At 38.2% G+C, this 26,926-nt stretch overlaps 1 protein-coding gene across 1 annotated transcript in view; it reads right to left on the reverse strand.

Moving 5' to 3' along the window:
- The window catches only part of LOC106825075 (heterogeneous nuclear ribonucleoprotein A1-like), a 202,700-nt gene that overhangs the window by 35,822 nt on the left and 139,952 nt on the right, over nt 1-26,926 (reverse strand). The window contains exon 3 of the mRNA XM_070507657.1: nt 2,881-3,023. The gene's annotated coding sequence lies outside the window, so the exon portion shown is untranslated. The remainder of the gene's footprint in view (nt 1-2,880; nt 3,024-26,926) is intronic.

Raw genomic sequence — 26,926 nt, forward strand, 5'->3', positions numbered from 1 at the left:
TCAGAGTGAATGTAAATGGAAAAACCATAAGTTATATTGATTAATTTGAACATGTCCAATTTTAATAGGAAGGTTTTTCTCATAAAATAAGAGACAAAAAAATTTTATCTTAAAGTTATGAATTCATTTACTAGTATTAAGTTGATATTTTTAAGCAATATAATTCTAAAAATTGGATTCTGTTTTTAAGTATAATGTCACATAAATGTAGATCTAGATCAGGTAAAACACAAAATAAACATGGAAATTTTCTTCTTGTCCTAAAGACGCTATTGTTAAAGCTTATAAAATGTCTCTTTTTATTTGCTTATTTTCTGTTGATATTTTTAAAAATCTCAAATTTTCAGATCAAATTCCACCCAGGCTTAGAAGAGCACTGGGTTTTTCTTAGGCTTTTCATTGCTAACCAAGAAATAAGATATATTCAATGAAATAATTTTTTAAAAAGATGCAAATGAGTTTGACGATATATTAGGTGCTCTCCAGATTATTTGCCAAAATATTTCACCCCTATTTTTCAGACCAGTGGATTAAGCTGTGTAAGTGATTATCTAACTCTTTGTTTTTTGAAGATCTCAACTTTTGTAGACTCTCTATGGTGCAATAAGACATTTTCTCTTTACAGACAGGAAAAAGCATGAGTAACCCAGAATACTGAAAGAAGTCATTACAGGAACCGTGCTTATCTGTTTTGCCACAGGACTTCTAAGCAAGTCTGGTGTATAAAGTTTTTACTCAAATATGTTAAGGATGTTTCAGATCACTGGCAGTTTTGAGATAGTGAACATGTCTCAGTGATACTCAAAATAGGGCAAGCTGAGCGCTCTAGGGCAAACAAGAGGCCTGCAGGGAGCAAAATTCAAGGGGTTGAGGCCAGTGTTAAGGAATGTCAGTGCAACACCACAGAATAGACAGCAGCAGATGCTTCAGGGTCTCAGCAGCAGCAGTTTGGGAGTTAAAAAAAAAGATGCCCTACTCCAACCCATGCATTTACACACTTGGGTACAATCAAAAGACAATATAGAGCAGTATTTCTCAAAGGCTGGCCCTCCAACCATCTGAGTCAGAATCACTCATGCACTTGTCTCAAACCTAAGAAATCAGAATTTCTTTGCACAGAGTCCAGGAATCAGCATTTTAAAAAGCTTCCTTGGGGATTTCTAAGAGCACCAAACTTTGAAAGGCACTACAATATACTCATGAGGATAAAATTATATACAAATGGCCAAGAGGTACATGAAAGATGTTCAACATCACTACTCATCAGGGAAATGCTAATCAAAACCACAATAAGATATCACTTCACACCTGTTAGAATGGCTGTCATAAAAAAAAAGAAGAGATAGGCATTGGTGAGGATGGGGTGAAAAGGGCACCTTAGTGCACTCTTGGTAGGAATGTAAATTGGTGCAGCCACTATGGAAAACAATATGGAGGTTCCTCCTAAAATTAATAATAGAAATATGATATGATCCAGCAATTTCATTTCTGGGTATATATTCAAAGGGAATGAAAACAGAATCTCAAAGAGATATGTGCATTCCCATGTTTATTGCAGCATTATTCAGAATAGCAAAGATATAGAAACAGCCTAAGTGTTCAACAGTGGATGGATGCATAAAGAAGATGCCACATACATATACAACAGAATATTATTCAGCCATGAGAAAGAAGGAAATCCTGCTGTTTGAGACAACATGGATGGACCTTGAGGGCTAAGTGAAATAAGCCAGGCAGAGAAAGACAAATACAGCATGGTATCACTTAAATGTGGAATCTTAAAAAAAAAGTCAAACTCATAGAAACAGAGTAGGAAATTGGTTGCCAGGAGTTGTGGGGAGAGGTTAGTAAAAGGGTACAAACTTTCGGCTATAAGATGAATAAGGACTGGGGATCTAATGAAAAATATGGTGACTGTAGTTGATAACACTGTATTGTATAACTGAAATTTGCTGGAGGAGTGGAACTTAAATGTTCTCAACAAAAAAAAACAAAAAAAAAAGATAAACATATGAAGTGATGGATGTGTTAATTAACTAGATGGTAGGAGAAGGAATCCTCTCACAATGTATACATGTGTCGAATCCCCACGATGTACAATTCAAATATCTTTCAATTTTATATGTCAATTACACCTCAATCACACTGAAATTAAAAAAACTATATTACAAGCTTTGGCATTTTGGAAACTTGGTTTGAACCTCAGCTCTCTGAGATAAAAATGGGAACAATAAGAGTGCCTGCCTTATAGGACCATTGTGAGAATTAACTAAGATAATGTGTGTGAGGCATGAAGAACTGGTTCTCCATAAATGGTACTGTTAATATTCCACATCAGCTTCCTCAACACAAGTACTCCCACAGACTGGCAGCTCCTGGGCCATGATAGGGATGAGAACCAGAATTCTGCGAAGGTGTTAAGACACCTGAGTTTTCTGCCTGCTCCTGCAGCTGCTGAAGCATCACCCCAGCAGCATCATCCAATTTCCTCTTTCCAAACCGAGGTTCAATTCGACATGAATGAGGCCACTAATACATTTACAGACATACCACAAGTAATGGACCCCTCTGTTTCTGTGAGTTAGGAATCAAGGCTGATTTACATAATGTTTAGAAAGCTCACAAACTTCGTATTTTGTCTAAAATAATTGTGATTCTCCAAGGTTTTCCCAACTGTGCCAATTTGGCTGGAGACATTGCTTGGATTGCCAGCCTGCATCCAGATTTCTCAGTCTAATCTTTGGCAGGATCCCACTCACTCCAGTTTCAGGACCAAGTGACTGGCAGGAGCCCAACAGCCCAAGTGCACACTCCTGCCAAATCAACACTAGCCAGGAAAAGCCTTCAAGAATGTGAAATAAAAGAGAGTTCAGTTCTTACCCTCAATGCGGAACTCAATTGAGTTGGCCACCCCGCAGCTGGTCAAAGGGACATCTTCACTCCGCCAGACCACTCACTCCTCCTCCACGACTAATGCCCTCACTGGCAACACGGAGGCATAGTGGAAAACGTCCCATCATGCCCTGTAATTCAGATATTAAAAAAGAAGGGAAAAAGCTGAGTCAAACTGGTTCATGTGATATAAAAATAACATCTCACTCACTGATCATTCTTTTATGTGTCTTGGTCATACAGGGATTATGTAGATGACAGAAAGTGAAGTATGCACTCTTGATTTTCTGAATAATTGATCAGTAGTTACAGTCCAACTAATCAGTTCACTTTAAGTTCTAAATTATCTTTCTGTGCTACCTATCTTGATCAATAGACCATAAAATTGCCAAATCCCCACTTCGCTTTATAATCTATGCTAATAAATATAACAGTGGCAGCACAGCCAGTAAACTTCACAGTTCTGAGCATAATTATTTTATATTGCCTCTTTCAAACATCGGAATACTAAAGATGTAGATGGTTAGCCATGAGAGCTACATTAGGAAATCATCTTGATCCAGCTACTAGCAGCAGAGCCCACAAAAGTGAAATCCAGAACAAGCACCAACAAACCAGGAACTTAGCTATCATTAGAATACATAAGTTATTCTTTGCTCTTTTTTAAAAATATATGAACTATTTAAATATTAACAGGGGAAAATAGTATTTATTTCTGTTTTATCACAATTCAAGTCATTTGGCAATGTATTCACAACTTCTCTCCACAGGTTTTGTTCCAGGGCTGTTTTCAACATTTGCCCTGAAAGGAAACATTCAGTTTGTCAGCTCCAGTAGTCTCAGATTTGACAAATTAGGTTATCTTGTTCCAAGCTTAATAATATTTTCTCCTGCATCTATTCTAAGGCCTCTGCTAATGCAGAAGTTTCTGAAAACTTCTGAAAAGTTTTCTGAAACGCAACAAGGAAAAGAAGTCTGGACAAATAAATGGTATATTACATATATAGCAAATTAGATATACAAATACGGTATGTGCAAATATTACAGGGTAGATGTGCATATTTTAAAACGTATTCAGGTTAATTAAAAAGAAGAGAGGTAGAGGTTAGCAATGCTTGGCTCACATCTTTGGGATTCAGGGCATGAGATGCCCTCTGCCCTGTGTAGTCAGAAAAGTAAATTGTGTTAAGCCAGACAGACCATGTCAAGGTGATGTTGAAAACACCTGAAGCTAATTATCCCAGGGGACATCAACAGAACTACTTGGCAAATGCAACATTTAGTCAGCTTTTTGTTTGCCACAATGCCGAGTAACTACCTGACCTCATTTTAGCGCAGACTTGGCCAAATAATGATGTGCGTCGAATACCTGAGGTGGCCGAGGTAACCAGTCTCCTGGTTGCTTTGACATCATCTTAACTCAAACACAATATGTATATTTTCAATCAATTTACTTTGGATTCATTTTTATATATGAAACATGGTCAGTGTTCCATGAACACATTTTCAGAGGAAAGATTGCTATAAATATGATGTGATAATGACTGGAATGTTTCAGAGAAGGACAGGAGGAGAAAAGAAGACAAGTGCAAACTCTCATAAAATTTAAAATAAACTGTGAACTAAGACTTGGCATTTCATCATTTTTAAACCAAAATCTAATTAGTAAGTTCTGTCCTTTAAAAGAACGTTGCAAGCTTTTTCTTAAATAAATATTCAATTCAAGCTTTGAAAGAGTAATGCTTAAGACTTGCTATGACAGTTAATTCAGCTTTCAAAATTTGAAAAAAACAATATGAGGTAAGAACAACGTAGAAAGATAAGTAAATAGATAGGAGATAAAATTTGAGAAGTCTCATTTTAAAAATACAGGTTTTGATTCTGGATCTATATTAATTATTTATCATTTAAAACTCCTCTTCTTTAAAAATGGATTTCAGACTTAGAAGAAAATAAAACTGTCAATATGAAAAATTTTTTAAGTGATGAAGAAAGTACCTCTTAGCCTTCTAAAATAATTTCCATGACTGAGCATTAAAATTTAGTCTTTAGTTTCCTGGAAGAAAAGCAAAAAAAGAAAAAAAAGAAAAAGAAAAAGAAAGAGAGAAAAGAAATCTATATACTATATATGTCTATTTATTAATAAAGAAAACATTAGTTCTTTAAGTGATAAAGCTTTTCCCTCAAATCAAATCTGGAAGTGATTTATTTTATTAGTTTCCATGTAAGGCACAATCAAAAGACAACAGAAAAAATTTCAATTATTTTACAAAGAATTAAGAAATTAATATTCTCTACTTGACCGTGTGTTATATTGAGCAGCAATAAAACAGAGAACTTAACAATTAAACCTAACTCATGATTTTATGTCAATATAACATATTAGGTCAAACCCAAGACTTGGGTATTAGGAATTTACATGCTCAAAGTCTGTCTCGATTAATTGCTAGCTGAATGACATTGTAAATATTTCCTTAACTTCTCAGAGCCCATTTCACCATTTGTAAAATAGATGAAAATATCTACAACATGAATATAATGCTTGATTTTATGATTAAATGAAATTAATCATATAAAGCATCTATCCCTTTGCCTAGTAGAAAATAAAAACTTTCCATAAACTTTCTGGTAAAAGCTCAATGAAAGACAAAACTTGGAATATGTTAAGAGATAGATGGATCGAAGGTTATTTTGACTCTTTTTCTTGAATATCATTTCTCTCTGTAAGAAGGTATAAAATTGTCAGTTCAGGTTAAACTCTGGAAAATGCCACAAGCATCATTATTCTGTTTGGCTAGTTGAAGGCAAAAGATTTGAGCCTTGTTTATCTAATAACTATACAAGTCCAGAGATTTTCTTCTGAGTTCAGGGGCCACAAACATTTTAAGTCTTTAACCTGTAAAAGAATTCTCTTGAAAATCTGCTCAGTTTTCTGTAATTATGTCAAAGCTGCACCTAATAATAAATTGATCCTTTATTTCCTTTGTATGTTCTCCCTTGGGGAGCCCTCATAGGATGGCAGGAGGGGCTTGTCCAAGTGATCAAGGTAGGCTTTAAATATTCTTAACGTCATCCAATTCCTGGGAATGCAGACTAGGACAAAAGCACCATTCTGTGAACACAGGCTATGGAAAGAGGAAGATTGGTATGGATGACTTGACAAGTGGAAGTTGATGCAAGGATGGGACAATGTGTTTTACTAATTCTACAGTCAGTGAGTTAGTGTCCAGTGACAGTGTAAGTATCAGCTAGGCACAGGCCTTCTATACTAAAACAAAAAACAAAAAAAACTTCCATTCTCAAAAAGTATAAAATCCAATAGAGAAAACTAGCCAGTAAAATAGTCTCCCTTGTATTCTACAGATAAATACCTTACAGGAAGCAGGGTGGAGTGAAAAGAATTTAAACTACAGAGAAAAAGAAAACTATATTCTCAACCCAGTTTAGCTGTTTTCTAGGATTTGGCCCAAATTAGCTTAAATCTCTGGACCTCAGTTTCTTCTTCTGTACCTTTCAGTTTGTTGCAAAAGTTAAATGATGTACACAAAGCACCTAGGGCAGTCTTGAGTCATGGACAACACAATGTTATTAGCTGAAAGATGCTAAAAGATGAAGAAACTGACAATTTTGGTCAAGAATAGGTAAATAACCTGAAGACACAGTTATATAAACACACCACCAGGATTTAGAATGCTGGTAATTTTATTTTTAGTAAAATAAATATCAGTGATCGAAACTCATCCTAGGAAGTCCTTATTGGAATATAGGGAGAGAGGGTTTGGCAGCACAAAGAGCAGGAATCAATCATCAAAAAGAATCAAGGGAAGTAGATTCTACATAAGAGCCTTGAATAAAAGAGATGGACTGAGGAAACAGACAGCATCCTCTCTTCTCACAGCTCAGGTGATGGGAACGTAAATATCACTAACACCTCAGTAAGACTTAGCTTCCGGCATCAGGAGTTTGCCCTAAAGTTTAGTTTTAATTTTTCTTTTGTTTTTAATCCAAAAAAGCTCTCAGCCTCCTAAGAATTTTTATAATGCATTTCTCTGTCCAGGAAACAATTTCCATAGCCTCTGCGAACACTTGATGAGTGGGGTTAATTGTGGAGACATTCATTGAAAACATAGGTTCAGAGATTCTCAATGCTCATTTGATGAGAAGTAGCGGGAAAAAATAAGCAATGTCAACATTGACTATACATCTTCATCTAGTCTTTTTTCCTTGGCTTTAATCCCAATAGATTTCTGTGAAGCGTCAAACCTGGGAAAAAAATTGACATGGCCTCACACCCAAAAAAACGAAACTGGCAGTCTTCTTAGGTAGAGCAGCCTTAAAATGTCCCTGGGCCTGCAAGTCACCTGCAAGTTTGACTGCCAAGAGAATTGCCCCAGTTGGCATTCCCATCCAGTGACCTACCAGTGAGAACACAGTGACAGAAGCTTGCCGGCCTGCCTATAACTAAAGAGGTGGTTTCCATCCAGGGCATCTGCCACATTGTTAAGCAAAACCATATGGAGAGGCATGTTTAGAGGGACTTGGGTTATTTATATTCACAATGGAATGTCCATATTGGGGTCTTAACATAGCATAGGAAATCCTCTGGTGATGCTATGCCTAAAGCCCCATTTGTTCACATAGATGAGTGAAGAGTCATTTTTACCGAAAAAGTTATACTCAAATTCAGAATGCCGTGATAAATTGGATCCAAGGAAAAAAGTCTAAGCTATTTTGTGATAGCAGCACTTTCCACGTGTTTTATGTTAATATCCTATGCTGGCAAAGTACTTTGTCCTATTTTTTATATGATTTTTAAAGAGAAAAGTGCCCATTTTCTCTATAAGCTTTATAAAAAAGGCCTCCTTAGACGCTCCTCTCTAAGAAATTGGGTCAATGAAGAAGAGTAAAATATTAAAAGCACTTTAAGAGGAAAGGGGGCATAGCTATCTAAATTAATGTCTTGATCATTTTATTATATCTATTATAGGTTACAGTAAATGCACAGATCTTGTAATAAATATATCTGAAAGAAAGACACCTAGTCTATGGTCACACCACCCTAAATGTTCCCTCTTTCATCTAAAAGAAAGACACCTAAACCTTATCTGAAACTTTGTTATAGATATGTTTATCATGTGTTTTCACAATTATCTGAAAAGATATTGATACTTGCTATGACTGACATTTTCTTTTCATGGATGGTAATGAGCATACATTGTTGATGATGAGCGTATATTATTGCATTTTATCTATTTGTACTATCCATACTTACCATCATCATAACTACTCCATACAGCAAAACTTACCAAGAGAGTGATTGGAAAATACTGCCTCACTTGGTTCTTTTATTGTGGAAGTGGGACTCTGGCTATGTAGAGAATTCCTAGAACTAGTTGTCTTCCTGAGCAACTTGCTCCCTCATTTTCTTCACCTTAGAAGTTTGAATTTTGTCTGACAGGTGAGTAGAGAGGAATAAAACATTCAAGCAATAATGCTCAAAGACGGTATATTTTTCCATCACTCTGCTTTTGCATTGTTCTTGCTTTCATTAGAGATAACCTCCCATTTTTCCTACTCATTGAAAACATTCACTTCCTTGAAGGCTATTCTTTGGAATTACAATCTGCTTTGAATGCTAGTTATGTGTGTGTAGAACTGTCTGCCTCAACTAGATCATAAACCCTCACAGAGCATATTTGAGTCATCTTTTTCTGGGAGCTGAATAACTCTTGTGAGGGAAATCATAGAATGGCAGAGAGGAGAGCGAGCATCTTGTGCACAAGGAAGAATCACATTTGTGTTTGCTGGACGTTTCTTGGATTTTACACCCAATGAGGTAGTTTCTGATGATTCTGCAGTGTTTCTTATACCGTTTTATTCTTCAGGAATCCCAGGTAACTAAGGCTGTAGACAACAAAATAAATTATATTTGGGGTACAAATTATTTATGATTAACCTCCCTTAATCTCAGTCATTGTATACCAGCCTTTATTTATTGAGTACTTGGTACATATGAGACACTGTCTAAGTGCTTGGTATAGGTTCTCATTTGAGTCTCACACACATGAAAACACTATGGAGGGGACAATATTATTATCCCCTTTCACAGATGGGGAAACTAAGGATAAAAATCGTAAAGTAAGAAAGTAGTAGAGGCAGGATTAGAATCCAGGTCTGTCGACTTCAAAATCCTATACATCAAAATAATAATAAAAATCATATTAGTGTGATGATTTCTAAAAATTACTCTAATAATAAAATGCAATTTAAATATTTACCTGAACTGCTTACAATCTACCAGATGACATAAGAAATGCATATTTACGTAAAATAAAAGATGAGAAATAAGAAAGCATTATGGGAAACAGAGGGATTATTTTTGAATGGGTTAATCAGGGAAGGCTTCTTGAGAGAGGTGGAGATTCTAAAGGGTAGGCAATAGATAAAACTATAACATTTGGGAATTTGGAATTGGGGCATTCCAGGAAAAGGGAATGTAAATGCACACAAATGGAACACTGTGAAGTCTGTATTTGAAAGTCCCTAGTTCTGTCTGCAGGAGCTTACGGCACTTATAAGTAGGGAATATGAATTGTATTCCATTGGAAATGTGGACTCACTAAGGTGAAACTGTGCTTTAAAATAAATTGACGTGACTTAACATGAAATAAATTGATCTGGTGGTTGTGTTAAATTGGGTTAACACTAGGAGTGGCCGAAGGAGAGGAAATGATTTAATCCACCTCTCTAAGTAAAACTAATGAGAGCCTGGGTTCAGCAGAGGAATGAAAGGAAGATGACACCTTGCAGAAATGAATCCTTTAGGGATAGCTACATAGAGTTCATTCAAAGACAATACCAAAGTTTGACCCTGAATAACTAGGAAATAAAATATTTGGTTTGAGAAGAAAATATTACATTTATTTGGTAAATGTTGAAATTCAGATGCCAACTAGACACTCAGGACTATCTGGCCCATTATTGGGACTGAATCCTTAGTAAGTGATCAAGTGATTTGAGAAAAAGGAATGTGAAAGTGATCCGAGGAGAGATGATCACTGAAATCCAGGGAATAGATTAAAGAGTGGCTTATACCAACACACATTTCCTTTCCTCATCTTATTTCTATACTATTGGTTATTGAAAGTGTCTCAAAAACTAAGGTGAGGTCTTTTTTTTTTTTACAAGCTTTCACTAACTTTAATCCAGAAAAGAAGGAAATACATAGTCCATGTTTGGATTATAAAACACGAATACATTCTACATTCCCGATATTTAGAAAGGAAAGCAAAGAGGAACCTAGCCCTATGAACTTCAAAGTTCATGCAAACATATTGAAAATCATGTCTCGAGGCAACAGGAGAAAGCGTGTTAATTGATAATTTGCAGAACTCCCAGCATCAACCCACAAGTGAGGAACACTAGAGAAACAATGTGCCCTTCCATATTAATTGACTTCAATCCTTTGAGCATACTGTCTAATGAATAGATCAGGGTGAAATAGTGGACAGCTGGATATCAGAGAAGCATGTGATAAAATTGCATGACACAAAGATTGATTTACAAGATCAAAAACATAGCTTAGGGGAAGAACTCTTGGAATGGATTACAGATTGGCTTGGGGACAGGAAACTAGTGTCAGCCAGAGGGAAGGGACTTGGTGGCAAGCAGCTAATAAGCAGGGGCCAATCATTTGGTCTTCCTGTGCGTGTCCAGGAGATTTGTGTGCAGGATTTTTGGAGAGTTTAAACTTAATTTGTCATAGAAATTGAACTGAGGTAGTAACTGTTGCTAGGTGGAAGAGAAATGATTAGAATTGTTCAGCTAGCAACAGGAATCCCAAAGGAGGCCCTTCATTGCAGCCCAGTAGCTGTTTGCCCCAAACCCCAATGAGATTAAGACAGAAATTCAGAGTAAGCATTTAGAAACCTTTATAACATTTGGACAGAGTATCTTATGTCTGTTGAACTTAAATAATAAAAAATTTGGAGGTTTTGTTTTGCATGTCTTTTTATTTCATTTTTCTAACTCAATTTTATAGTATTTTATGTTTAAAAAATTGGTCTGTGACAGTTTGGTAGTTAAAAAAAATAGTCCTTCACTATAGATAATTTGAGAAACACTGGCATCAAATTACATCTTTTGGTTAGTAATTGGGATTGGGGCACTTGCTTTGGGCTGAGATAATTAGGTTGAGATTTGGAGCAAGATATTTTTCAGGGAAATTTCCATGAACAGCAAAAAAAGACTGATGCATTTTGAGAATCATATGAATGAATGATTCTGATGCAGTACGTCTTGGACCCAGGAATCTTTATTTTTTCAAGTTCTTTGGGTGACTCTTATGATCATAAAAGTTTGGAAACACATCACAAGAAGCCAACAGTGCTCTCTATATGGTAGTTCCTTTGTTCAAATCGTGAAAAAATGTCTCGAAATTCTGAATCACACAAATGTGATTTTTTTTGTGGTTGTTTGCTTGAGGGTAAAGTCATGGAAAGTGTCAAGAATCATATGAAAAAAACATATCCCAACAATGGGGTGAGGGGATTGTGGTGTCTGCCATCAGGCTGACGAAGCGGGAGCCTGGTGGAACTTGCCAGTTGAGTTGCCTCTCACAGCCACTTCTGGGACCTGAGAACATGAGCTCCCTGCTCCAGCCTCACCCTCTTGCTCATACTCCAATAGAGTGCCACTGCTTACCACCTCCCTATTTCTTTCTTTCTTCTCACCTTCCCATATCTCCCTTCTTTCTGTCTATCTTTTCCTTATTCTCTTTCTTTCTTCCTACATTCCTTTCTGGCGATCCAGTTTTGGGTTAAGATTTGGTGCTCTCAATGCCACAGCCTGAGTTCATTTCTCAGTCAGGGAACCACACCACCATCTATCGATTGTCATACTGTGGTGGCTGCATGTGACTGTGATGCTGAAAGCTATACCACTGTTATTTCAAATACCAACGGAGTCACCCATGGTGGACAGGTTTCAGCATAGCTTCCAGACTAAGACAGACTAGGAAGAATGACCTGGCCACCCACTTCTGAAAAAACTGGCCATGAAAACCCTATGAATAGCAGCAAAGCATTGTCTGATATAACACCAGAAGGTGAGAGGATGAAGCAAAAAAGACTGGGCAGGGTTCTGCTCTGCTGTACACAGAGTGGTCAGAGGTCAGCATCCACTTGAAGGCACTAACAAACATTTCTTTCATCCATTTTCCTTCTCCCTTTGATTTTCTTGTGCTTATTCCACCTTTTCCCACTTCCTCCGCCCCTTTTGTTTCATCATTCTCCTTTCTTTAATTTATTCATTGACTGTTTCAATAAATACGTATTAGTACCTCCTCAGTGCAAAAGTATGTAAGAGCTGGGGATGAGAGGACAGGTCAGGCACCAACTATGCCTTCAAGCCATTATGATGACTGCCCAGGCAATCGATACATTGATGAAGTAGTGAACTCTTGCTCCAGCACCAGAATAATTAACTAACTCCTGTTTTGTTTTGTTTTTTCTTTTCCTTCCTGGTCAAACATAACAAAAGTAAGCTTCTGACTCTTGTGAAGACCCACATTTGGGACCACAAGATACCAAGATTTAGCCCTAGATCTACTCTTTTGTGTAAATAAATTCTCAATTGCTATTTGCTTTACTAGGAGAAAAAGGATTTTTTGTTTCTTTAGTTTCTAAGACAAGATCTTTCCCTTGTTGTTCTCTTATAACACCCTGAACTTCTTCACACATTTGCCCTTCTGTCTTGCCATATCCACAACAATGGCCAGCCCCACTTCCTTGCTTTTGTCACAAGGTTGAGACCCTAAGTCCTGCAAGTTATATCTTGAAAGTACTCTGACATATAGGCATTCATGCTATGCAAATATAAGCCCACAGATTTGTGTTTCTCCCTGTTTGGTTATCTATTGCTGTGTTACTAATTACCCCAAAATATAGCAGCTTAAATCAACAAACACACATTGTCTCGCACAGTTACTGTGGATTAGAAGCCAAGGAACATTTTAGCTAGATGGTTATGGCTCAGGTTCTTCTCATGATTGCAGTCAAGATGTCAGCTGGAGGCTGCAATCATCTGAAGGCTTGACTGGGGCTAAAGGATCGATTTCCAAGATGGCTCAATTGCATGACTGTTGGCTGGAGACCTCAGTTTATTGCAGTCTGTTGACAGGGGGCCTTCATACTTTGCTACATGAGCTTCTCATAGAGCTGCTTAAGTGTTCTCACCACATGGCAGCTAGCATCGCCCAAAGCAGGAGACTCAAGGAAAATTCAAAGAGGAAGCCCTAATGCGTTTTGTGACCTAGTATCAGAAGTTGTACACTGTCACTTCTACTTTAATTTATTAGATGTGAGTCACTAAATTCAATCTACACTCAAAGGGAGGCTAATTAGGCTCTGCCACTTGAAGGGAGGAATATCAATAATAGTAAAGAATAGATGACATTTCAGTACACTTGACTCCTTCATATCATTATACTGTATATCTCAATCACTGCCAAATTTTTTTCTAATCTCCTGCTCAAAATTCGTTCAGTGCATATGTAATTCTAGGATCAAAATCTTATTCGTTTTTTGAATAATTTAACATCTTTCTTTTATGATCTCTTCATCTCTGATATAACTCCTCTTCAATAAGCCTGGATCAACTTGATAAAAATAATTTTAGTGCTTCCACTTACTAAACCCACAACATTCTGCCCATTCCAGTTTTCTCATTAGCTCACCAATGTTTTGCAAATTAAGTGTATATATTTGCTTTTTAGACTCAAGCTTCACCCTTAAACTAAAACTCTTATTTCCCTTTTCTCTCTCATGCTGACAAAATAATTGCTAGCCTCTGCTTTCATAAGTCTCAGTAGAAGCTATGATCAATCAACCTGAAGTTCAGACAAAACAGGGGTAGCATAGGAAGTATTGTTTTAAGTCCAAAGGAGTCTCTGCTGACTGGACACCAAGCGAAAGGAGAACTATATCTGTTCTGTTGACTGATGGATGCCCAGTACCTGAACCAATGCCTGGCACACAGGGGCTCATAAACAATATTCACTAACCATAACAGCAAATAAAATTGAGTGAGTAGATAAGTGCTGAGTGAAATATCCTCTGCAGGGGATCATCCCTGACAAGTTTGGTGCCCTCCTTCGACCACATTTCCCAGGCCACAATACCACAACTTGTCTCTCCTGTATGTCCTCCTCTTAGGTCCAATATCCATTTATTTATCTTCACTTACTCATTACTTATTCACTGTAAAGCAGGTATGTTTAAATCCATGGATTTATTTAAGAGCCATATTATTCTTAATTAGAAAATAAATTCTCATAATTTAAATTGTGGCACCCAAGAGAAAATATATATAATATTACTGAAAATATAGGATTAGTGGCGAAAATAGTGTAGGTAGTCTGAAAACCAGTCACATCATTGATACTCATATCACAAACCCACTCGGTAACATAAACCCAGTTAGAGCCCCTCTACCTTTTTCTTTCTATCCAAACAATGAGTTTAATTCATTTGCTCAACAAAGACTTATTGTATTTTCTATGTAGATATCTAGGAATAATCAAAATAGATAGCGTTACTGTTCTCCCAAGAAACTCAGTTTAGTTTTGTAGCAAGTCACACAAATAAGTATGCAATTACAACCTATTTCTCAACCAAATAAAAATTTGCGATTTAAGAACAAAACAAAGAAAATACAATCAGATGAAAAGAATATATAGAAACATCTTATCTCCCCATTACAATTAACATTTGAGGATGGACTATATGGACGTAAAGTGAAAACCACTGCTTAGCGGAGATGTAAAATCGTTCGGTGCCCACTGGATAGTGACCGCTTATGCTGATTGTGCTCTTGGTGTTAGAGGCTCACGCCTGTTTCAATCTACTGAAAACTAGGTCCACACAACTTCAATTCATGTCGACATGATAGGGTATTTGAAGGGATATCTTCTATATGGCTAAATGCTATCTGGAATAATTTGAAAGTAAAAGTTAAGTATTCTGCAGCCAGAAAAGGATTTAAGTTAGTAGGATTGAAAATCTTGGGCATTGTAGAGGGAAGACTGTCAGACCTCATCTAAGAATCAGAAAGGGTCCTGGCAGGACTTAGATTTCACTCTCAAAATTGGTGATTTGAGGGGCCAGCCTGGTGGTGCAGTGGTTAAGTTCGCGCACTCTGCTTCGGCAGTCCAGGTTTGCCAGTTCAGGTCCTGGGCACGAACCTATGCAGGGCTTATCAAGCCATGCTGTGGCAGGCATCCCACATGTAAAACAGAGGAAGATGGGCACAGATGTTAGACCAGGGCCAGTCTTCCTCAGCAAAAAGAGGAGGATTAACAGCAGACGTTATCTTAGAGCTAATCTTCTTAAAAAGGAAAAAAAAAATTGATGATTCGAGGAGAGTTTAATAAAGGAGTTAGTTACAAGTGGAGTAGGGGAGGTATAAGAAAAAATAAGGGAGCGAGCATTATTCCAGAGCTAAGAGTAGTGTGTATTATTACCCCTTAGGCCTACAGGGGCAAGGAGAGAACTGGAGGCAGAGAGACAAGTGCAGAGAGGACTTCTGACAGAGACTGTGACCTTTGGTTTACAAAAGTAGCCAGTACCTAGCAAACCCACATGGAACCAGGAAATAAGTTGCCTAACTTTACTGTCCTCCTTCAGAACTCAGAACTCACGCTAAAGCTCCCCGTTATTCAGAGTGAGAAAGCAGAAGGGTTTGCCCTCATTGTGTAGCAGTGAACTAATTTACCCCTAGTAATCAGTATATCTACCTCAACCAGAATAGTGATTCCTTTGTCTGTCTTCTGATTCAGAAACATGAATAGCCAGGAGGCAGACACAGCTTCCACCAGAGAACACAGCCATCATGTTGGATAATGGGCACATCATAAGACCAGTCACACTTCCTTTGCTGTAAATATGTTCTCTATTTGGAAGCTATGTTGGGTGGAATATCACGATAAGGCAGAAATGTAAGTCAATAAATGATATTGCTGGCCAAAGTTCTTCAAGCAAGAAAGGCAAAAACATCCTGAAATTTGAGAATATTCCTATGAAAACACAGCTCTAATTTACCCATGAAGGAAGGGATCAGATTTAATCTACTGGCTACCAGGCAGCCAGATGAATCCTCCAGGAATTGTTACTGTCTCAGGGCTCAGCTTCAGGCTGTCTTGGTAGGTGGGCACTCAACAGTGATAGTAGCAAGAAGAGCCATGGTGAGGGCGTGTTGTTGAGTTTATAGGGTTTATTTTCTGATTGAAAGGTAGTGTTACAAGATTGAAGAGATTCAGAGAAAAAGTTAAAAAAACTCTCTACCAACTCTGGCTTAACTTAGGTTTTAAGGAAACCCAACTTCTCTCCTAAAGTGCAATATCCAGACACTCCAAAGTTTTCCAAGAAAGGAGGTGGTGCATCCCTTATTCAAGTAAAGGCATTAGACAGGAAAATGTATGAAGATTCATCAGACTCCTCTCCATGAGGATAATCTCTTCCTCTTGCAAATTTTGGAGGTTATCAGTTATTAAAAGAAAGGGTGAGTAGAAGATATATATCAGGTTAGTCACAGGCCCCCAACCTCCTTCCCAGCATGTATTTCTGTACTACAGACTTTTTCTACTCAAATTGTGGTCCATGGAGCAAGGTATTGGCATCATCTGTGATCTCGTTGGCACCAACAACCAGACCTACTAAATCAGAATCTGCATTTTAACAAGATCTCCAGGTGATTCACATATACACTTAATTTTGAGAAATACTGCCATAGACTTCTTTAGTCTCTTTCCTAGCTAGAGTTTCTCATATGACTTATGTTCTGCCAAGCAGATACACCTGTATGTGCATGAGATTTAGAGTAATAAAGTGAACAATCTCATGTGGCAGTAGTTGTCAAACTTTATACTGCATCAGAAACACGAATCATCAGGGCTTCTCTCCAGAGCACTGGATCGAATAGATCTGGGGTGCAGTCTGAGAATCTCCATTTCTAACCAGTTACCAGGGAATGCCGATGCTGCTGCCAGCGACCACACTTTGAAAACCACTCTCAAAAAGTCTAGTGGTAGGGGTGTTTGGTTCTTCTGAGGCCAGCAGTGGTGGGAGCACTGGCCCAATGAAACATCTTCCTGATCGTGGCAGAGGCACTGGGTACCAAGGCCAACGGCAACAGCAGCTTCCTTAGCAAGCCAGTTTTCAGTGTGATTCTGGGCATTGTTCCCAGAATCTCAGCCTAGAGTCTGTACTTTAAGCTCTCCCAATAATTCTGTGAACTATCATAAATCTCTTTCCAAGCAAACTTGCTAGGTCAGATTCTGTTGCCTACAACTAAAAACCCTGGCCAATGGAGGTCTTACAGATGCTCAACAAAGAAATTTTAGGGACTGTTTTTATTGTTCAGCCCAGTGCACATCTCAGTTCGTTCAGGCTCTAATAACAAAATACTACAACATGATGGTATTATAAGCACTGTGGTGGTGGCTTATAAACAGCAGAAATTTACTTCTCACAGCTCTGGAGGTTGGAAGTCCAAGATCAGAGTATGAGGGCCATCTTCCAGGTCAGACTTCTGACTGTACCCCCACATGGCAGAAGGGACAAGCAAGAGATCTGAGCCAAAAAGGCACTAACAAGGCCCTCTTCCTAATACCATCACCTCGAGGGCTAGGATTTCAACATATGAATTTTGGGAGGATACGTTCAGATCATAACACCTGGATAGGTCAGAAGACAGAAGGAACAAGCCTTAGTCAAAAATAAAGAATGTATAAAAATAGTGTCTCCTGTGTCAGATATTTTAGGAACCTAATCAGAGTGTCAGGTGACTAAATGGAGCATGAGGCCAACTCAGCATCTGGCAGTATCAAGGAGGCCTAAACTCAAGACCTGAGGCATGAGTAGAACCTGCATCCTGTAAACCCTAACATGGTGATTAACAAAGATCACATTTTTAACTCCATTAAGAAGTAATCTCTGTTGGGTATCCAAACTATATGATGAAACAGCAATGAAAGGCCTGACTTCTGATCATGTATAAACATATATTTAAAATAATCTTTCACAGCAAATGGAACTAATTATATGTGCTAAATAGACTTTCTTTTAGGTGCAGGGCTTGCTATTGAGTTATGATGATACCATTATCGAGCGCCGGCTCCCCAAATACCACCAGCACAACCTGTTGATGGTTCGTTGTTGATTTCCAGAAAAAGCTGAGTTTATAGCTTACCACGTAATGGAAGATACCATCCTGACAGTGCTTTGGCAGTGTCTCAAACAGGCAAGATCAGAATTTACTGAGAATTGGAAGTTTGGGTTAAGATGGTTTTTCAATTTGGGGGTGTGGTTGGAAATGGGGGGTTGGTTAGGATTGCATAAGCATCATGAAACAGCAAGTCAAGGAGTTTTGAGGCAAGAGGTTCAAAGAATTTGAGGGTGCAAACTGTCTATTGAAGCTTTCCATTAACAAGTTAAAGCCAATAGCCTGGGCAAGAGTTTATAAATTAATAAAGTCATGCTACTATAGACAGTACACTGTGGGGGAAAGTAGTTTCAGTCTTCAGTGTCCAAGCTTTGTGTGCATGTTGGGAGGTGGGGTAAATTATTTTGGTTCTCACATCCTACTAGAAAGTGAAATTCTCACATTCTACTAGATAGTGAAATCCTTCAGGGAAGGAACATTCTGCTACCAGTGCCTAGTAAGTACCTGGCACTCGATAAATGTTAGAAGGAAGGGAGGGAAGGAAGGAGGGAGTATGAATCTACCACGGGTTTTCTGCAGTCTCATAGAAGTCTTCAAGGCTCCCGTCAGAATCAGGGGGCTACCAAATACTTTCTAATGTGACAAAGAATTTCCTAAATGAAATACAAAAGCCAACAGACAGGGAAGATTCTGGTGGTTGTTGGGAGAGTAAGTTGCTACAGTGTAGATCATACGATTTCAGTCTGCAAGAAGGACGGAGCCCCCTCCAAAAATAACAGTCTGGCGGGTCCCCAAGATTCAGACGTGCAGAAAACAAAAGGCTGGGACAGGATTATTGTCCATCTCAGCTGAAGTCAGCACAGGGCAAATCAACATGGAGGGATGGATGCCCTCTCTCCAAAAATGCCGTCTCCTGACATACATTATGTTTGACATACATGTTATGATTGACATCAGCCCCAGGGAAAATCATAGGGGGGGGGAATCGTGAATTTGACTGGATTTAAATTTGAAACCACTGAAAAACCACTAGAACTATACGTAACTAAATGAAGTTTTCTGCTTCAGACTGAAAATGGGGCTCAATATAAAAATTAAGTCTAGTTATGGAAAGATAAAGAAAGCAATATTTTTGCATCTCTGTGGCTCATGCAATTTTTATATCACTACACAAACATACACTTTCCCTCTCCAATAAAAAGATTAGACTCCAAAGATCCCTGTGCCAGCAGAATCCACATTTCCAGAAAAAATAAGCCTTTAAAGAAAGAGTAAGTTTGGGCCACCAAGGTTGAATGAAGCTATAAAAGTTATTATAAATAGACTTTTTTCGTTCTTAAAAGCCGAACAATGAAGATAGCATATTAAAATCTCTTACCAGCATTTTCAGCAACATAACCACATATTTGTTTTGTTTTGTGGCAGACAGTATACCTCTCCCCTGCCCTATAGATATTGTACTCCACATAATGTTACACGCCTTTCCAGGTAGATGGATGACTTGTTGACTCTCACCTCCTGGGTCACGTGGTTACTCCAAATACATACAGTAACTTGGCTGAAAAAAACCCTGGGCAACTTTTCTTTAAGCACCTAGGCATAGCAAATAGGTACCTCTCAGGCCCTCATCCTACCCACTCACAGAACTTGAGCTCTGCTCATGACAATTCTGTGCTAGAACACGCACACCTCTCCTCCTTCCAGCCAATGGGATACAATTCTAACGTTTCCTTAGCCATTTTAATTTCTCCCAAAGCTGCATTTTAAAAACCTCTCTCCTGCTCTGCCACCTGCTTTACCTCTATTTTCTCTTTTTCAAATTCGCAACTCCTTACTCCCTCTTTTTCAAACTATCCCCAACAGGTGTGCATCTAATCAAAGTAAGATTCTCCTGATTGTAGAAAAAGTGTACAAAAGTAAATCCACATACGTACAATTTCATGAAAGGGAAACTGCATTAGGTAAAGGCTTTTGTAAATGCACTTATGTGTGAAAACCGCTACCGTAGTTCTGGGGACAAAGTGCTGGAGAAGCACTTGAAACACCTTTGAAACTTAAGCACCAGGCAGCTGGAGTCAAGAGGACTACTTCATTGTAGTAGAAAGCAGTGCCAGGAGAATTCATATTTGCAAATAATAAGTCTTTGAGGAATAAATAAGATTGGACAACCAAGGTTGTGAGTGAAACTATGAAAGTTATTCTAATTAACTTTCAATAGAAACTGGCTCTGTGCCTATAAGTCTGCTGATAAGAAAACCACAGCCAGATTATTTCATTTATTGATCCATTTATTCAACAAATATTATTAAGAAGTTAATATGTTCTGACATCTGTGTTGAGCCCTGGGAATGCAAAGGGAGGCAAATACACACTCTGACCCTGCACCCATGATTCCTGAGTCTAGTGTCCCCACACAATGACTGACTTCTGCCCACAGAAAGCAGCAGTGCCCCAATGGGGAAAAACAACTGTACCACTTTTGGATTTGCTGTGCTTTTGAAACTGAACAATCAAGTCTAAAATGAGATCTAAACTTTTGCTCTCAGCATCATTTAACATTTTATGTTATTCCACAATTTTTTTCCTTATCACTTTTTGTTGCTATTTTACAATGCAATCTTTAGTATATGTCCGTCTTTCAGAAAGTTTGATACTCGTGAAGCATCATTAGACTGCATTCTTTCCACCAATAAAATCTAAATGTACTGCTGTCATAGGAAGGTCACAATCCTGCCATTTCTACAGGATTCATGATCTACTCCACCCATGATGTGAGGAAACCATAGCCAGTCTTCACAGGAGTTGATTCATTCATTGATTCAAAAGAGTATGCATGCATGCAGGAATTTCTTTCAACAAACATTTGATGAGCAATTACACTACGCCTGCCATTGAACTGAGACATGAGGATATACAAGATAATAAGGCATAGACTCTGCCAAATAACTATTAGACTACTACTGCTACTACTGCTATTAATAATAATAATAATTCAATATCAGTGCTATAAAGTATGAACAATGACTTTTAGAAGGATTGATCAGCTTTGCCAAAGTAGATTGATTAAGATTTTACAGAAGAGATGTTTGATCTAACCCTCAATAAATGCACAGCATTTACTCTAAAATATAATTTATCTTCCAAACAGGATTTTAAGGGTTGTGTAGCTCCCCTATTCTGAAGCTTTGTGTTTGCTTCTTAGTAGCTTATTTAGTGCTACGTTTCCTTTGACCTGAGCATCCCACCAGCAATAACGTGTTCTTTAATTTGACTAGCCTGTTGTGAAACACATTTTCAAACACCCCCATTTTTCCTTAAGATGAGCAACCTACAGGTATTATTGGCTGACTGAACTTCTCTAATGAATGCCTTACTGTGAGTAGGTTCTGTATAAAGTTAACCAAGTCAGATCTTCCCATGTTATTTTGTGGTGCCCAGAGTTTCAATGGTGTTTTCTGATAGGTGGCCCTTCTGAAAGTCAGTCACATGAAAGTCTAACCAGCAATCCCTCCATTAATAAAACTGGTAGAGCATTGTCCTAACTCTTCTTCTAAGGAAACAGTAGCAGTACTAGTTAGTGTTTGGAAGAGAGAATTCAGTCTTAACCCCAATACTCAACACATAGCCGTGGTACTTTAGCTATAAAATTGAGAACTAACTTGAAGAACACTGCAGTGTTTAACTTTGGAGTGATAGACTGGGTGATTCTAAGCCCTGGGCCTACTAGAGGGATAGTCTTTCTGGGCAAATTTACCTGGGAGAATTAGCTTTTTCACTGTCACAATGTGATTCCAGTAAGCTGAAAAGCTGCCTGCATCTATAGGTGGGTAGGTATCCCAAGTGTCCTGAGCAATGGGGAATGGCCAGGAGGTTAGAAAAATCCTCATGAAAACGGCGAAGTGAGCTTCCCCCAAAAAACAGATAATACCCTCACCCCAGTCAGGCCGTCTCATTGATATTGGGTCATCATTGTGGGAACTTGAAGCCCATTGAAGCTTGCCCCATCACAGGGCAACGTTCTTCTTCATCTCCTTTGTCTGTGTATCATAAATTGTGCCTTAACTACAACAAAGGACTTATATTCTTTTCTTCTGTCCGTTAGCATTTCTCCATGGATCACCATCAGCCTGTGATAACTGCAAGGCTATTATCTGGTTTGTTAAATAAATACAGCTGATCTTGATTTAAAATGGTTCTACACCATTAGTTTTCAATGCAGCCACTCTCAAAATCTCTAAAATACATATGAAGACACTCCCTCCCAAAAGGCAAAAATCTTTAGCACTGAAAATATCGTGTTATGGGCAACTCAATGCCAAAATCTTAGAGAAATGCAAATTAAGTATAAGGAAACTAGACCTGAATTGAGAAACTCTACTTAAACCTCATCTTAAAGACTAACTATAAAAAGGAGGAAAGTGAATTATATCTTACTTTTTGCACCATTATTATAAGTGTGACCCAGTGTAAGCAAGAGTTAAAAACAGAACAATAAAATAAACAAATGGAGCCACCACCTCTCTATCATACTGCCTTCTTGGGTGATGACAGCACTGTTTCTGTAACATCCTTGTACCCTACAACCTTTCTAAATCTTTTCCATGAAAGCAATTCACAGGAAACAATCGGGAAGGAAGGAGAGGGGAAATGTCAATGCACGTTCTACCTTAGAAGGTCTGATCCCCAGAAGTTCAGGTTACACACAGACAAAAAGAACTCTGAGAAAAGTACATGCTGAAAATAAAATCTTCAACTTCCTCCACATCTAGTGGCAAAGAATGCTGGGGAATGTGGTCTACGTCATGAGAAGAGTGAAGAGTTTTGGTAAACAGCTAATAATCTCTGTCTCATATACAGCTTTACCAGATGAATTCCGGACAGAGATTAGGATTTTCTCAGGAGCTGGCACATCACCACACCCTCCTGCTATAGACCTATGAAAGGAGTTTGTCCATTGTTCAAGACTACAGCAAACGGAACTAGCACTTTGACCACCTGGGATAGTATCAAGTGTAAAGTGTTAGAGCAGTGTTCTCAACCCACCTGGGCCCAGAGCCCTCTTTTTGTGACAAATAGTTTGCAGAATCCCTTTATTGCCCTGAAATTAAATTCACATATGATATAAACTATTTACAAAAATAATTACCCAAAATGTTTTTTTTAATTTTTATTTTTTTCAGATGTACGTCATATTTCGAATTCTGTATACATTACATCATGTTCACCACCCGAACACTAATTATAGTGCATCCCCTCACATGTGACCCTAATCACCCCTTTTGCCCTCCCCGCTCCCCCCTTCCCCAATGGTAACCACCAGTCCAATCCCCAATGCTACGTGGTTTTTTTTTTAATTTAATGCTTTCATTGCAATATAAAGTAAAAAGAATAGAAAAGTAATTTATAATAAAATTACATGTACTTCTAAATGAAAATGCTCAGGTATAATAACAAGAAGCCATATGAAGTAGTCAGATGTTTGTGTCTATACTTAGAATCAGCATGAATGTGACAAATACAAATGGAGTCAGGTACAGGTGTGTTACATTGGCAACTCAAATACCACAAATGGCGTTGCCATTGGTGATGTGATTTTCTGAAACTGTGAGCAACTCTTGATAGAATTATAACAAAACAAATCGCAATCTCTTCTCACTTTACAATGTAGTTGCATTCCTAGAAATTTCAGGGTATATTAAAACCATGCAAAAACACTTTGTGCTTATATGTAAAATGGAACTAGGTTTCAGGTTCAAATAATTATAAGTAGATTTTTTTCACCTACATCAATGTCTGGTAGGCCATTTGAAAGTCACATGGGATGCAGAACTGTGCTTCATTGCCTGGGCTGTCCCGCTCATTGTGGCACATCTTAAATCACTGACCTATACACAATGTTCATAATGCCACAAACCTCACAAGAAGCACAAAATTTTAAAATGCTCCAGGGCATAGTACTTTCCTGTTAAGAACTGCTAAGAAAGGAAGGCAAGTGTGGTAAGTGTACAGAAAGCAGAGGAAGGTGGTGAGAAATGAGTCAGAGTGGTAGGGAGTGGCAAGATTATGTTGCTGTTGTTGTTTTCAAGTATTATGGGAAACCATCAGAAGATTTTAAGAAAGAAGTAACATGATTTAATGTATGATTTAAAAATATCACTCAGTTTACTGTGTATGGAATGGATTATAAAGATACAGGAGCAGAGGAATCTATACACCAATTAGGAAGCTATTGCAAGTAGATTTGGGAAGATGATAATGTCTTGTACTAGGGTGGTAGAGATGGATATGGGGAAACTGGTGTATTCAGGATTTATTTTTGAGATGAAGACAAAAGAACTTATAGATAAAGTCAGATGTAGGAGGTGTGCAAAAGGGAAATCAAGAATGGTTCATAGATTTTTTAGGAACTAGAGAAATGGTGGACATTGTCTGAGATGTAAAATATTAGTGAGTGAAGAGGTTTTGGTGAAAACACAAGCGTTTTGTTTCTATACATTTTAATATGTCTACAAGATATGCAAATGAAAGTGTCAAGTAGGCATTTGGATGTATTGGTCTGGAGTTCAGTGAAGTAGTACAGGGAATTGAATGAGTTAACTTAGAGAAAGATGGAGCACACTCCAGCACAGTCACATGTGGCACCAGAAAATATCTATTAAGGGAAGCTGAGAAGGAGTAACCAATGAGGTAGAAAAAATATGATATTACTAAAGTCAAGAGAAGGAAAAATTCTTTAAGAAGGAGGCACATTTCTGCTGAATTATGCTGAAAGGTTGAGTAAGATGAGAGTCGAGAAGTGATCGTTGGTGTAGACATCATTGAGGTTATTGGTGAGTTTCATATCAGTTTCAGTGAGGTGATGAGGACAGAAACCCTATTGGATTGGGTTAAGAAGAAAACAAGGGGTATCAAGAAACAGGAACCGCAACCGCATACAACTCTTTCAAAAAGTTTTGATGTAAAATAGTGAAGGTAAATAGCGTAGAACTAGAGAGAAGTATAGGAAGTTTTCTTTTAGGTGGGAAATATTTGAAAAAGCTTTTGTGCTGATAAGAATCAAACAGTGGAGAGGAAATGATGTTTATTGAAAAAGAGCAAGATATATGAAGTACTGAAAAATAAGAACTTAATAAAAATGTGAATTTAGTAGGGCTAAAGTTAGTTAGTTAGTGCTCTGCCCACATCTTCTTTGGCCTCACCTCCACATACTAAGAGCTGATCACTGGAAAAAACCTGCAACTCTGCTTAAGGATGATTTTTCCGGACGCGGGATCAAGGTTGGCCCACGTGGAGGGTAAACTGAACATAGCAGAGAGTTAATGCTCCCCATGTGGTTTTCAACCAACGATTGGTGAGGAATTGGTAGAAAAAATACACCAGCTTCTTCACCACTAAGTTAGGATGACACTAAAGCATGTTCTACACTATTCCCAGAGATTCTCCAGCAGGATTAAGTTCCAGGTTACAGTGGTTAACTTTCTTGTAACACACATTTTATTGACTTCCTTCCCTTGCTATCTACTTCCCAGTCAGTGTTTCTTGGAATGACCTCTCAAATAAATTATTTGTAATCATATGCTTGTCTTAGGGTCTGTTTCTGGAAGAATACAAACCAAGCAAGACCCAAATGGTAGACTAGCAAATAAACATATGTATATGATTTCAACTTTGTTAAAGTATATCGTTCGAAGAAAGGCTGAGATAATACAACTAAATTGTTAATATTTGCTTATTTTCGGTGGTGGGTGAATGAGGGAGGATTCTTTCCACTGCGAATGGCAGGAAACCCAGCCCAAAATGGCCCTCTTAAGAAATAATATTTTTTACTTATATATCCAAAAAGTGCAGGGGGAACAACATGGCTTGACTGGGGATTCAAATAATGACCTTAAAACTCAGTGTAACTCCTTATTTCAATTACATTGTTAAAATTGGGGGTCTGTCAAAAATGGACCAAGGTGAACAATAGTTCCAGTCCCTATGTCCTCTCAATCTTGAGAACCATGGAAAAGAATGAGTCTAGTTCCTTGATAGTATAAGCGAAAGTCCCAGTATTGAAACTTATTAGGCCAGACAGCAGTCTTGAGACATGTCCCCCTCTGTGTAGTAATCACTGTGCCCACAGAGATGAAATGTCCTGATTTCTTCAACCCCAGTGGCCCAGGTAGACTCCCATCTTTCCCTCCACGGGAGGCAGGTAACCAACACTGGTCAGCAGATTCTTTGTGGAGGCCTGCTGATGAGGTTGAACATCCAGGTCTCCCTCACTCCCACATCAAGTCAGTCATCCAATTCTGTGTTCTCTATATCTTAGACATGTATACTTTATTCTCTAACCCAAATGCCTATACCCAGTCCAAGTCATGCACATCTTTCACATGGATTAGTCACTAGACTCCTAACTAGTGGAAATATGTCCTCTCTTACCAACCCACAATTATTCTTCACAAAACACTCATAGACTCATTCTAAAACACAAAATTGATCATGTAACTTCCTTGTTTAAATCCCTTTAGTGCTTCCCATTACCTTTAAAATACAGACAGACTTGGGGCTGGCCCCGTGGCCGAGTGGTTGAGTTCGCGCGCTCTGCTGCAGGCGGCCCAGTGTTTAGTTGGTTCGAATCCTGGGCGCGGACGTGGCACTGCTCGTCAGACCACGCTGAGGCAGCATCCCACATGCCACAACTGGAAGGACCCACAACGAAGAATATACAACTATGTACCGGGGGGCTTTGGGGAGAAAAAGGAAAAGAATAAAATCTTTAAAAAAAAAAAAATACAGACTTAAATTCCAAGTTTGCATCGTGACTATC

Source organism: Equus asinus, chromosome 4, assembly GCF_041296235.1.
Source record: "Equus asinus isolate D_3611 breed Donkey chromosome 4, EquAss-T2T_v2, whole genome shotgun sequence".
In the NCBI taxonomy this organism is placed as follows: Eukaryota; Metazoa; Chordata; class Mammalia; order Perissodactyla; family Equidae; genus Equus; species Equus asinus.